The following is a 15,234-nucleotide window of genomic DNA, read 5'->3' as shown; positions in this document are numbered from 1 at the left end:
ATGTTATAGAATATAATCATGAATACACCAGAGCTCTTTCCTGTTTAGAGAAAGTAAATGTTATGTTTTTTTCTCTTCAAACTCATCTAAGGGAAAAATTTAAAAATCAATACGTTTTTTTCCATTCATATGAAAAGCTGGCAAAGACCATTTCTATGCATTCGTGAAGTGCTGTTTATTACAAGGTCAATACCTCTAGATCTACTTTTATTGAGATGATTGAGTAGAATGGCATCATGCTAATGGTCCAATAAAATGTTAAGCTGTTTTTTGGAGTCCTAACCCCGCTGAAGTGGGCGAAACAAAACCAAAAAAAGCTTTTACATGTGTTCATCCTCCCAACACAAAAATGCTGAAGATATTTTTCTGTCTGTATAAGTTTGGTGTCTTTGCTGTTTAATAAAAATGATTCCCCTGCATTATTCCCCTGCACACAGACATTTTGACCTAATATTCATGAAATCTCCCAACAGTCCCAGCAAAAGTCCTGACTGTCATGATGGTGTAACAGTCCCCTAAAATCATGACTGTCTTAATTAAATGAGCATACTGGCCTAGTTTTTGAGGTCCAGTGGGAAAGTGTCAGGGGGCTTCATTACATAAATCCACATCCACATATAACTCATCTGGTAGAAGGGGGTGTGGCTTTGGTGATGGATCATCGTGCCTCAGGGTGTAACTATAATGACATGATTTATTTTGATTCACATCAAGTTCCCACCCACTCCTGAGGAAGAGATTTGGGATGGTGACAATCTCTCCCAGGAGTCTGGGAGGCCTGTTCGAATTTCTAAAGTCATTCGGACACTCGGGACTAGTAGGCAAGTATGGGTGGAAAGTATTTAGAATAGAATATAAGTAGTTTTTTTTCCATTGTATACATACTGTAGAAATATTTACTTTTATAAAATTTAAGGTCAACAGTGCAGTACAAGACAATTAGTCAATAATCTTTTTTACTGCCAAAAAATACTTTTTTATGATACAAAAAAAATGTTCCTATATTAAACTGACACATACACCTAACCAGAAAAAGTTGGGCTGTGTTTTTTCACTACTCATAAACAGACTAACAACCAATACATGAAGGTTGTTGTTTATAATAGAGCAACATCTGTTTTATTTTCTGAGAGGAATAATCTGGATTCATAAATTACCACCGCCCTGCAGGGAACGACTTTTTCTTGGTTTCTCATAATCAGATCATTTGTTACTGAATAGCAGCATGTGATGGCCCTGTGCTTCTATCTGTTATCCACCACCACCAGCACAGCCTTCCCTAATTCTACAACAGACATGTCATATCAGGTTCAGCTTTTATCCATTTCTTTCTTTCTTTTTTTTTTTTTCTTAAATGAAACTTTCCATAAGTGGATTTAGGCGTCAATGATATCTATGTTTTTGGAAATCATTTTGTGCAGAAGTTACATTCCTGCATGCTTATGAAATAGGTTTTCGAAGTTGTTTTTCCATTTTAAGCAGTTTTGTACAATTTATCTGTGTCCACTATCTCCATACTGTCTGTCAGTTGCACTGTGCAAAACCAGTTAAGCAGAAAACTTTGAAAGTAAATGTAGTCTGTAGTAATTGAAAGAAACATTACATTTTAGTGGATTTCACAATCAATTTAAGGGTTTCTCTAACTGTAAGAGACAACCAAGGAGCACAGTAAAGATAAATCTCATATAAGAATACAGTGTAACTAAATAACATTTAAAAACAAAATAATATACAAAATATAACAGTCACTATAATACACATTTGTAAACAAATTTAAAAAATATATAAATTATATGGACTACAAAATGTCTAATCATATTGAATTTACATGCTCCCACTAGTTGCGTAACTAAGGAGGGGTCGCCCGGGACTCGTGTCCTGGGCACCATCAGGGGGTGTTGGCGCGCGCCGCAGTCCAGGTCCGTTTCAATTAATGTAGTGCAGACTGCAGTGAGTGCGGTCCGCACTACACAGTAAAACAAACACACCGCTACCGGCGCAGCGGTGTGTTTGTTTTAGCAGCCAATGAGAGTCAGAACTCACTCATGAGTGAGCCTTCAGGCTCCCGCAGTGGGTGAAGGGAGAGACGTTATGACGTCGCTCCCATAGTGCCGAGCGGGCTGGGAGGATGGAAGAGTGGACGGCATCGGGCGCAGGAGCGGGGTAAATATTGTTTTTTTATTGTAGTCTGTATCTGTGTATATGCAAGGGGCACTACATAATGGGGACCACTACTGGGGGCACTGCATAATGAGGACCACTACTGGAGGCACTGCATAATGGGTACGACTACGGAGGGTACTGGATAGGGGGGGACCACTACTGGGGGGGCACTGTATAAGAGGCACTACTGGGGGCCTTGTATAAGGGGCACTGCATAGGGGTACCACTACTGGGGGCACTGCATAGGGGGGCCACTACTGGGGGCACTGTATAAGGGACACTACTGGGGGAACTGCATAGGGGGGTACTGTAAAAGTGGCACAACTGGCGCACTGTATAATGGGGGCACTGTATAAGGGGCACTACTGAGAGCACTGTATAAGGGGCACTACTTTGGGCACTGCATAAGGGGGACCACTACTGGGGGCACTGCATAGGGGGGACCAATACTGGGGGCACTGTATAAGGGGCACTACTGAGGGTGCTGTATAAGGGGCACTACTGGGGGCACTGCATAAGGGGGACCACTACTGGAGGCACTGTATAAGGGGCACTACTGGGGCAATACTACATGGGTGACTGCATAAGGGGCACTGCTACTGGGGACATTGCATAAGGGCTACTACTACAGTCGGAATTGCAAGAGGGGCACTACTATTTGGGGCATTAAGGTGCATATGGAAGGAATGTTCCCAGAGTGATGAGAAACGGTGGTGTGTCATGTTGACATGCCCCCATTTTTCAGTGGCCGTGCCCTTGTGGCCCCCTTTTTTGGTTCGCACTCATGGGGGAGGGAGCTCCATATTTCATCTTGCCCCCTCCTCCAAGTGCCACCATTCAGTGCAACAGTGCATCCTAACCAGCTCTGCCTGTGTGCAACTCCAAGTGCCACCTTTCAGTGCAACAGTGCGTCCTAACACCTCTGCCTGGGTGCAACTCCAAGTGCCAGTTCTTAGCGCAACAGTGCATCAGAACACCTCTGTCTGTGTGTAAATTACCACCTCCTAGTACAACAGCGTGTTTAACATCTCAACCTGTGGGTACAGTAGTACCATCTCTTGGTGCAGTAGTGCCTCTTTAGAGGCATATCTCTTGGGGCACCGTCTGTGTGACTCTCTATTCCCGCAGATTTTGGATACCTGGTCAAAGAACCGCGACCTGCCTGCTGGGAGCAGCTGAAACATGTATCCCGATTGGAGGGTTCACTGGTGAACACCCAGCAGGGTAGACACAGGGTAGACTCCGCACCTTTGATCAGGTCTCATCAACATCCAATTTCTGTGAATGAGGAGATAATATATATTCAGGCCCCTCGCCTCCGATTTCTTCCGCAACCTAGGACCTCTGCTTTCTATACTCCCGTGTCAAGCGTGACACCTGGGCTCCAAATACCCTAGTTACACCACTGACTCCCAACGCTGCAGTTAGTAAGAATATTAAGAATTAATATTGCACAATTAATACATGTATACCTCCTTCTAATCACCAGTGTGTAAGCATATTATACTATCAATCTGATCCACAATGATCTCATCCAAATTTCAAAGATGTGCACTATGTTAATCCTGGAGGAATCGTGGTATTATCGAATTACAGCTATGGCACTTATAGCAGTCTTCAGATTGATAATTAGCAGATGTAACTTTAAAACAGGGGAGACTGCTCTCAAAACAACCACTTCATTGACAAAAGGCCTCATTTATCAACAAAGGTAAACACCAGCAGAATTTTTTGTTTAGTATCACTGTGATACAAATGAAAAATCCACTGGAATTTAACAATACTTACCCCTCTGGCGAGGTCCCGCAATGTCCCCCTCGTCTGCGAGGTCCTCCGCTGGGCAGCTGGCAGCCTAATGCTGCCAGCGACAGGGGTTTTGTGTAATGCGCATTTGCGCGACAGGTGGACCCGACAGTGCTTGGAAGGCTTCGGTGAAGCTGAAAAGGCAGTGCCGGGTCCCCATTGCCATCAACGATGCTAGGACAAACAGCAATAATCTTAGATTACTACTGTTTGTTGTTATGACATCCAGAAAGGAAGTCATAACCCAATTAGCGAGCGCTTAAGGGGTTATGCTTCATTAATAAATGGGGCTCAAAGTCACTATTGCCCATGGCAGTGCCAGATCAAACCCTGTGGAGGCCCTTAGGCAGTCAAAATCTTGGGGCACCCCCCGCAAATTATCTACTAATACGTTTTTAATTTTACCAACCAACAATTTTAATAAGCCAATTTTATTACACAAAACAAACTTTAACAATAATGAATTATTTGGAGGCAATCCAATTAGCCGCAAGGAGTGTGAATAAGGTGCATTTTGCCGTTGCCACGGCATTCAAACGCCAGTAACAGCACTATGTCGCACCCCTCGTGACCATCTTTTCAGGCTGAAGTCGCTCAATTTTGTATGCAGCCATATGGGTGTCAATCCTCCGCGTTGCCAATGCTGTACGGGGTGAACGCCGGGCAAGCGTAATTAGGCTCTGCACTAATTACTGCCTGTCTGTGTGCAGTATCAGGTGCACAGTGATTGATTCTCCTGTCTGTGCACAGCCCAGCTGCACATTTGTCTATCATTAGGGAGGCTTGCTCTGGTTGGGTCATGTTTCTGTTAAAATCCAGCCAGCCCTTCTCTCCATGCCGGTGATAGTGTTTATTGTGTTCCAGTGGCATCTAGTCTCCTGTTGATCTGTCTAAGTTCCAGAGTCCAGTCCTGCTGTGTTTCCTCACTACCGTTTGATCCATCCAGGCGGCCCGGTCTGCATATCATCTGCTGTTGCCGCTTGTGTCATCTTGGCGGCACATTGTGCATTCCAGCATCTAGGGTACACTACCTAGTGTACCAGCGCCAGTGTCAACTTGGCGACATAGGCCGCACTTCAGCATCTGAAGTGCTCAAATCCCAGTACCCAGGGTACACTGTTCTGTGTACTGCCGCCAATGTCATCCCGGCGGCACTTGGCGCATATAAGAGTCTGATTGGGCAAAGTTGTGTACCACCGCCAGTGTCATCCCGGTGGCACTTAGCGCACCCCAGCATCATCCTGCCAAGGTCACCAGCCCTTAAGGCTGCTACACAGCCCAAAGGTTGCATCTCAGCCTAAAGGCTGCATCACGGCCCAAAGGCCTCATCCAGCTAAGACTCCCAGCCCTTCAAGGCTGCTACACAGCCCAAAGGCTGCATCACGGCCCAAAGGCCGCATCCAGCTAAAACTGCTCAGCCCAAAGGCTGCACCTCGGCCCAACGGCTGCATCTAGCCTATTACCAGTCCTCAAGGCTGTCATACAACTCCGGGACTATTTACATTCCTGCCTTCAAGACTGTGGCGGACTAGGCTCCTGTGTTTAGCACATGTGTTTAGCCACTGGTTCAAATCCCGACAACGTGAGGCCGAAAGAAGGAAATCCCAACAGCGGAGGTAAGTAACGCTAACCCTCCCCTCTCCCCACCTAACCCTAACCCTCCTTTAGGGGTGCCTAACCCTAACCTTCCCGCTAGTGCCTATCCCTAATCTCCCCCTAGGGGTGCCTAAACCTAACCCCCCCTCCCCGCTCCCTAAACCTAACCCTCCCGGGGGTGTGTGTAACCCTAACCTCCACCACGTTGGTGCCTATCCCTAACCCCCCCTTCCTCTGCCTAATCCTAACCCTCCCTGGGCGTGCCTAACCCAAGTCCCCCCGGGAACTCCCGAAAAGCTGCCGGTCACTTGACACATCCCTTCCACAGGAGGTTTCTGTCCTCCCTTAGCTTGCCTTGGACACCTGCGTTATGGCTTCACAGTTGTACCGCCCCAGTTAAACTCCCCACCTGACACTGTCCCCGGAGCGGGTCCATAGCTTAAAATTACTTGTGACCGCGTGAAAAAGAACTGCACAGAAGAAAAGTAGCATGTGTATTATAGAATACATATTAAGTAGGGATCTAGCATTCCTGCTTGTTATACAATTTTTCCAAATCAGATATGACCTGAGATATAACTGGCACTTCTCTATATACTGTTGGCAAGTAATAATTTACGTACTAAGAACTTTTCTAATTTAAATTAATAAATCAAAGAAGTATGTTCACATAGTTGCCAATAATTGTTTTCATTTCTACCAAGTAACATGTTTTAAGTTGATGTATTAAACAAATGCATTTTAGTGTTGCTTGGCATTTATTTACAGCTAAATAAGAAACGGTGTTAAAAAAAGTGGTTTTCAGGCTGATATACTCAACAAGTTTTCACTGCTGAAAAAGTAATCAGTAGGTGATAATGAAGTAAACACATTTAACAATTGCCCTGAAATATAATTGTATTTTGTTAGCAGTTTGCTTTTTTAGAGTAAAAATGTGCTATTTTTATTTGTAGAATGACAGATGCAGTGTTTTTTTTTATTATCTGTCTTTTAGCTTCTACTTTTGTTCAATTACTTTTTTATTGCATAGGTCACCTGTGTACAGGGAAGCCATTTCATATTGTAATGCTAGTAATTTCATATTGTAACCAGTAAATTGGTAAATTGCATTCTTATGAACGTGGTTTTAGGTAATAAAATGCAATCCTAGGATTATGCATCAAGTGTTCTCTAAAGCTGCAATGTTTCCTAGGTAGAAGAACGCTTAAAATTGCACCCATCACAGAGATTATGACTTCTGATTGATCCTCCTGCTCACCCCTCCTTCCACCCCTGCACCCTGTATTGTCATACAGCTCTGATATTCAGGGCCCAGGGAAGTTTTATTTTTCCCAGGATCTCAGGGAGTGGTAAGATCATATTAGTAAAAGATGGCAATGAGAGGGGCTTGATGATGCAATTGCCTGCACCCCTATTTTTTGTTTCTCCTTCTGTGCAATGATGCAATTTGCATTCATACTTGGCAGAGGCTGAACATGATGACGAGAGTCGCGTTAACAATGCCCAGCCGACTTCACAAAAAGAGAATCCAGGGTCCACTTTTCTGGGACACCGTGTAAATCGGGAATCTCTCAGACAGTCCAGTAGGCTACTGTGATATGTGTAATCAATGACTAAACCCTATCAACTTATTTCACTGTGCAGACTACGTTTCAAATGCATTCCCTTTTTTGGACTATATAACTAAAGTCCTAGTTTCCCAATGACCTTGTGTTCTTTCACTAAAATAACAGTTATAAAGCAGCAATCTCAGGTTGACAGCCTATTTCAGATAGTTTACTTTATATAAAGTGTTATTTTAAGTTTAAATTTAATGACCAATGTGGTATTTGCTTAAAGTTGAATTTGTGTTTGCTTGGGAAGAAAAGTCATCTTTTGCTTTGTAACAATGCATGTAGAAAGGTGATGAGGTACGGTTTTGTGGGTGTTCTGTTTAATGCATGCAGTTTTATTAGCTCTATGGTGCTAAAGGAAACAGTGATCCTGCTAAAGTATATATAATTCATTATTTGCTTGTTATATAATTTATTATCTCTATGTTTTATTAAACTTAGAAAGTAAGAGTCAGCTGGGTCGAAAGTACTCTTTTGCTTGTACAGTGAGTGCTGGCATGGAGACTGTGTTCGCTGTATGGACCAATGTAAATATTTACATCCGGGGCATGCAGCAGTATATGGCATTGTAATTAGTGTGGACCTTTCATGCTGAAAAATATAACATTAGGGGCAAATTTACTAAGAATTGTGTCCTGCCCATGTCTGTCCATTTTTAAACACGGGTAGGAACGATCAGAATCAGGAGGTTTCTTTTAAAAGAAATGTGGGAATTTACCAAGCTCCCGTGTTTGTCATGATCGTGTTTCCTAATGGAGTATATGATCATTCCTACCTGTGTTTAATCCCTGTGTTTCCCTCCTGAACAAGCAGCCTGCAAATATCAGTGATATACATGCAGGCTGCTTGTGCCTTTGAAAGTTATTAAAGGGTTAAAAAAAAATTGAAGTGGGATCCCCCCCAAAGCATAATCAGCCCTGGGCTCCTGAGCCAGACCCAGTTCTAAAAATACAGGTGGGAAGGGGGAGAAACATGGAGGGTTCCCCCGTATTTTAGGAACAAATACTGGGCTCTGATTTTAACAATAGGGGAAAAATATGGCGTGAGGTTCCCACTACTAGCACCGGACTCAACCTAACCGGGGTGTAATGCCACAGCCAGGGAACATTTTCACTGGGTCACCCAGTCCAAAGCATTAGCCTGGGATCTCAGGGGAGGTTCCCCCTTTCCCGAGCACCCCAGGCTTAGGCTGAAGGCTGGGGCTCTTTCCAGCACCCCTGGAGATGGGTGTACGGGTAACAGTGTGAGTACCAAAACTACTGTGGTCACTTTTGAAAATACAGAAAATACTAAAATTTTTGCCGTAGTAAATTCCCGTGTTAGTAAATTTACCCCTAATAGCACAAGCCCAATATCGATTTAATTTTTCTTTTTTTTTTAAGCACACAGACGGTTGTTGACTAAATCAGATATAAATGTAACCATTTTCTCACTGTCTTATACTTTCTGGGCAAAGCCATACATAGACAATAATTAAATGAAATCATTAAATGAAACTGACATTGATTCTGGACATGACTGGAAAGAGTACACCAGGAATAGCGGAAGTCCAGGACAACGGAACCCCATAGTTATGATAGTGGGGAGGTGGGGTTTGTTTTACTTAAAAATGGAAAAATATTTAAGTGGATTTAATTAAATTGTATCTCACGGATACATTTGGTCTGATTCCTATTGTTCCCTATAAGGTCCTAGCTCTGTGCACTTTTTGAATTGTAGGAACTGTCATCGAGTTAAAAGTTTTGTGAAAAGCGTGTGCATGGTGTTCCATGATGCAACTTATCTCTGTCAACTCTTCTTTGCAATTTGCTATTAAGTTTTGCTATTGAGTATTGTGATGCAGCATAGCAGGGGACTCAGACTGGGATATACAGTATATGTTTTATCTATGATTGTTATGAAGATATTTAAATTTTGTTATACATACAGATGAGTCCTCATACACCTTTTGTCTTAGCACAATCTGGTGCAAATACGTAGCGTACTGACTTTTTCTTAAAAATGTGCGTCTTAATCACATTGGAGATGCAGCAAGAAAACACGCAATATACCAGAGACGCTAGTCTGCGACTTTACGCACATAGAAATTGGTGTAACACATGCACAAACTACCAGATGAAGCACCATGGAACTTGACGTTAGAAAAAGCCGCGGACGCCCATATCGGAACTCTTTTTTCACAAATTCAGACTCGGTCGCACACCGATGTGCAAGTACTGCAAGTCCCAATGGGTAGTGTACACTAGCAATGTAGTTCTGTTGTTCTGGTTGTTTTATTTATGTGATAAGATGCACAAGCTAAACAGACACTCGAGTTGTATGGGACCTAGCACGCTAAGAGGGGATGTTTTGACGAGTCGAGATTATAGGACACATCTGTAGGCTGTCTTGTTTTCAGTTCAAATATGATTCTACTTAGATATTATACCTTATATTCAACCGAAACAGAGAGCAAACAAGTGGTATATCAGATAGTACATATTGTATATGTGTCTTCTCTTGGGATATATTGTAATTAAATAAACTTATTCTTATATTCTTAATACTACATATTCTTATCTAAACATTAACGTGTCATATTGGCCACTTTGAAACACTGGAATTGGTGAGCTAACCCCTTGGTAACTATATGATCACTACTTTAGACTAATTTTTCCTTGATAGTTCTGTTTGCACAATGTAATATAGATTTATTATTTTAAATCATTATTTACAAACCATCCAAAGATTACAATCCTTAATCAAATTCCCTGCTTAGCCCTGGAGCATTTTCCTGTACTTATACATAGAAAGTACTACTAGTATTTGAGGAATAGTATACAAACAGACTTATTATATAAGGTGTTGATGTAGTCACATAGAAACATGTTTAGTCTGGTTACAATGTTGTACCTCCTGAATTGACACTTGCTGGTTTTGCCTCTGGCATTTACTTGCCTATATGTTATCCCACAATACTAACATTCACCCAAACTATAGCAACACATAATAATGTCAATAAGTTTTTTGTTAGCTTGTTTTGTTAAAAGAGCATTTGACATAATGGAAAATAAACATGCTTGAAATAATTGTCAGGAGCTCCAATTTACTTGTAATAAAATGCTGAGGTTGGATTATTATTATATGAACACTGAAAAGTCGTATGCTGGTTATCTTCTTGTCAAAGTTACAAATGCAGCAGTGTCATATCGGCGAAATGACTATTTCATCTAAATAAATAACGTCTTACAGCGTGTACACAGTATATTTGTATTTTTTTTTTAATAACTGCAGCTTTTAAATTCTAATCTCAAAAAAATACACAGAATTATGTTTCTTACAAATTATGGGCACTATTCTATAGCAACATTTTCTTGCAGCTTTGGTAGTTAGATATCCTGGATGGTGTAGTGGTTAGGGTATGCAATCGGGAAGCCGAATGCCTATATACTGGCAGCCGGCTTCCCGACTGTCTTATCCCGGCAAGGGTGAAATGCCGGGCGTCTGGATGTAGACGCCCGCATTTCCCCGACACCGGGAGACCGGCGCCCGGCATCACGATCGTAGTGATGCCGGGCGCCGCGAACGGACAGCCGTGGGGGGGAGGGTTAGGTTTAGGGCTCCCGGGGGGGGACTTAGGGTTAGGCACCCTCCCCGGGAGGGTTAGGGTTAGGCTAGGGGGAGGGAGGGTTTGGGTTAGGCACCCCCGGGGGGGACTTAGGGTTAGGCACCCCCCCGGGGGACTTAGGTTTAGGCAGCGGGGAAGGGGGTGGTTAGGGTTAGGCACTTAGAGAGGGGATTAGGGTTAGGCACTTGGGGGGAAGTTAGGGTTAGGCACCCCTAAGGAGGGTTAGGGTTAGGGGGGTTAGGTTAGTAGATACTCACCTATCCACGATCGGGATTTCCAGCGCTGTCGGGCTTCCGCTGCTTCGAACTTTGCTCATGTCGGGCTGCCGCTGATGAGAATCGAACCGTCGGCGGTATTTCATACCCATTCCATGGTTAGCCTTACTGCCTCACTGCACTGAAGTCTTGGATTCGATTCAAACCAAGACGATATCAGTGTGGAGTTTGTATGTTCTCCCCATGTTTGCTTTGGTTTTCTCTGGTTGCTTCAGTTTCCTTCTACAACCCATAAACATGCTGGTGGGTTCATTGAATTCTGACAAAAATGAAGCCTAGTTTGTTTGTATATGTTACAGGGAATATAGCTTGTAAGTGTTAGTGGGACAGGGGCAGAATGCCTAAAATATTATCTGTAAAGCACTGTGGAATATCTGTGTGCTATGTAAATTACTGTTAATAAATAAATAGATTCTCTTTTTGCTCTAAGGCTGGAATCAAATGGCACTACGCAGCAGTGCTTAACCAACTAATGGATCCCAGGGTTCAAAATCTGTTTGGAAGTTTACGCCCCACGCATCTTGTTCAGCATTCCTCTCACACAAGATTTCCTATGCTACAGAAATGCTGCATGCTGGAATCAAATGTAACACCACAGTTCATTGGCTGGAAAAACATGGTGTTCTGAAGTGACAAAGTGGAGTTGGGGAGAGCACTCTCTTGGGTGAATTGATGAAGGGATTGCTTGGGGGCAGCCCAGTATCTCTGGGAGTGCTGGCCATGCCTCCAGGGTGATGAAAACGGGGGCACGCCATAAAGCCATGCCCTCTATCGGCGATAGCATGACCAGTTTTCTGGGGTCCCAATTTGGCAAACGGAAATGTTGGGAGGCATGTTTAAACCGCTCTTAGCTCTAATGATAGATCTCTTATCGCATGGGTGCCAAAGCCTCACTACAAATGCTCATGGGTTACCTCTGAGTTCTCCAGATTCCCCACACTGTCTATAGAGGATAAACTGCTTCTGACTTGTTGCTTGCATATCCCTGGTAGGAAAACTAGATGTCAAGGTGCGTACACACTTAACGATTTTTTAAACTAATGCCCAATTCCAACGGATCGGAACGGAAAACCGTTAAAATCGTTACGTGTGTACCCACTATGTTGTTGTGTGCATGCTCCCGTGGGGTCGTCACCTGCATCGTCAGGTTGGCCCTACACGCAGGCCAACCTGATGATGCAGCTGATGACCCCATGCAGAAGGGTGCGGCAGGGGCTGACATATCGGGCGGTTGGGCACCGGATCATCTAGTGTGTACCGGCAGCCCAATATGTCGGTCCAACTTTAGGGGGGGGTCGTTGCTGGGTACACACGTCGTTTAGTGTGTCCCCAGCTTAAGATCCACCTTTGCAGGCAATGACATGCTTGAATGAAATTCTCTGATTGCACACTACAGCAGAACATGATGTTGCATAGTTATAAATAATTGACAGCAATAGGATGTAGCCAGCCCTGTTCCTCGCTATAGCTTTTCTGTGGGGTGCGCTCGGTAGGCTTCCAGCCATTTCCTGCACTCAGTTCTGGTCTGTTGCCTCCAGTAGAATGCAGCTGTCAGATTGGTATCCCGATCCCTTTATAGCAATTCAAAAGTGGACAATTGATTTAACACTTTTGTCAAATAAGAAAAAAAAACAAGCACTGCATTATATGCCCCTAATATCTGTACACAGCAAACTGGTCCTGACTACATTTTAAGAGCTCCACGGTGTCTATGAAAGAAGACAGAAGACATTTCCAATGTCTGTCGGAATTTAAACTACTAGGATGCATCAGAATACATTTATTAGCAAGGGTTAAACATCTAAAGTGTCCCATTTTTATGGTCTGATTTGTGTAGTGCTATTACATTAATGGGTGGAATTTTGGTGCTGAACTGCTAGTTTATAATAGTGATTTCCTGGCTGAAAGGTCTCTCACTCCCCACCCCCTTATTGTGATTGTTGGCTTTATTGTTGTGCAGGAAATAACAGTAACAGTGGCTGTGTTGTATGTCTTCAGATGCTCTCCCTGCCAATACATGGGTAGGAGCGCCGAGAGGGTGGGGAGCGACAATGCCTCCCCTCTCTCTCCATCTGCCCTGTCAGCTGAGCAGCTCAGCACATGCTGCTGTGTGCTGGGCTGCAAAGGGAGACTGCTTGTTGCCTATGGGAGGTCATCATGCTGATTGCGCCCCACCCCTGAATTTGTGCTGGGCTGAGGAGCTCACAGCACCCCCCTGCCACAGCCCTGCAACTAGTTTTTTTTTCCCTAAAGGGAGTGTTGCCACGCCTCCCGCTATTAGGCCATGCCTCCTTCATCCTGGCTTGGGCCGGCTCTTGATGGCCCTGTATATGGGTTTAGGCTGCTTCTACCCTACTGGGATCAGCGACACCATCAGTCCCGGTGGGCCTTTTTGTTTGTCATTGGAGAGGGAGTTTGGATACCTTGAGTTGTTGGTGGTGGTCTGACAGTTGTCCCCATCTAAGACCTGAATTGTTAGTGATGGACTGGCAGTTGGCCCCCGTCTAAGCCCTGAATTGTTGGTGATGGACTGGCAGTTGGCCCCCATATATGCCCTGAATTGTTGGTGATGGACTGGCAGTTGGCCCCTATCTAAGCCATGAATTGTTGGTGATGGACTGGCAGTTGGCCCCCGTCTAAAGGCCCCCATACATCAGAGATTGATTGCAGTAATCGATAGTGTATAAAAATCTTTCCATTTTTCAATCGATTGCAGATTGCAGAAATGCCGCCATCGATTGAAAAAGGGAAAGATTTTTATACATAATCGATTGCAAATTGCACGATTGCTGCAATCAATCTCTGATGTATGGGGGCCTTTAGCCCTGAAATGTTGGTGATGGACTGGCAGTTGGCCCCCATCTAAGCCCTGAATTGTTGGCGATGGGCTGGTAGTTGTCCCCCATCTAAGCCCTGAATTGTTGGCGATGGGCTGGCAGTTGGCCCCCATCTAAGCCCTGAATTGTTGGTGATGGGCTGGCAGTTGTCCCCCATCTAAGCCCAGAATTGTTGGTGATGGGCTGGCAGTTGTCCCCCATCTAAGCCCTGAATTGTTGGTGATGGGCTGGCAGTTGTCCCCCATCTAAGCCCTGAATTGTTGGTGTTGTGCTGGCAGTTTTCCCCCATCTAAGCCCTGAATTGTTGGTGATGGGCTGGCAGTTTTCCCCCATCTAAGCCCTGAATTGTTGGTGATGGGCTGGCAGTTGTCCCCCATCTAAGCCCTGAATTGTTGGTGATGGGCTGGCAGTTGTCCCCCATCTAAGCCCTGACTTGTTGGTGATGGACTGGCACTTGTCCCCCATCTAAGACCTGAATTGTTGGTGATGGACTGGCAGTTGTCCCCCATCTGAGCCCTGAATTGTTGGTGATGGACTGGCAGTTGGCCCCCATCTAAGCCCTGAATTGTTGGTGATGGACTGGCAGTTGTTCCCCATCTAAGCCCTGAATTGTTGGTGATGGGCTGGCAGTTGGCCCCTATCGAAGCCCTGAATTGTTGGAGATGGGCTGGCAATGGCCCCCATCTAAGCCCTGAATTGTTGGTGATGGACTGGCAGTTGTCCCCCATCTAAGCCCTGAATTGTTGGTGAAGGACTGGCAGTTGTCCCCCATCTAAGCCCTGAATTGTTTGTGATGGGCTGGCAGTTGGCCCCCATCTAGGCATTGAGCTGTTGATGATGGTCTGGCAGTTAACCATCATCTTCACATTTAATTGGATTATTTGACAAGATGGCGATACGGTATGTAGGGCCACTCTTTCTTCGCCACCATATCTTTTCCCTTCTTTCAAGAAATACTTGAATAAAGCTGACCCTTTTCCCAGCCAATATGTCTCTGTGTCTTTATTGTAGATATGTTTGTTCCTCTATTCACCTGGTATAGAAATGTAGGCTGACATCAGCAAATAGGAAGTATAACAGGGTCTACCTACAAAAGTAGAACACACTTAGAAAGGAGCAACATTTTATATCCAAAGGCGACTGAAGAGAGAAGGGGCTTGTATGTAGTCTCCTCACTCTTTCATTGATGCATGCACCCAACAAAGTCAGGCACTGTGCCAGAGTCTCCTGCGCATGTGCAGATCTCCAGGAAATTAGACAGTCACAGTTTTCTCTGTGATTTCTCTACTGCTCTTGCATAAATCTCTGTGAAAATGGCACAATTTTCCCGGTATTCCAAG

The 15,234-nt window shown here is 44.3% G+C and overlaps 1 protein-coding gene across 1 annotated transcript in view; it reads left to right on the top strand.

Moving 5' to 3' along the window:
• The window catches only part of XYLT1 (xylosyltransferase 1), a 346,586-nt gene that overhangs the window by 172,256 nt on the left and 159,096 nt on the right, over positions 1-15,234 (top strand). The gene's annotated exons all lie outside the window — the stretch shown is intronic.

The sequence above is a fragment of the Taudactylus pleione genome, unplaced genomic scaffold (assembly GCF_031769625.1).
Source record: "Taudactylus pleione unplaced genomic scaffold, aTauple2 ptg000184l, whole genome shotgun sequence".
NCBI lineage: Eukaryota > Metazoa > Chordata > Amphibia > Anura > Myobatrachidae > Taudactylus > Taudactylus pleione.
The sequence above is the reverse complement of the archived record's forward strand: the minus strand, read 5'-3'. Positions and strand labels throughout refer to the sequence as shown.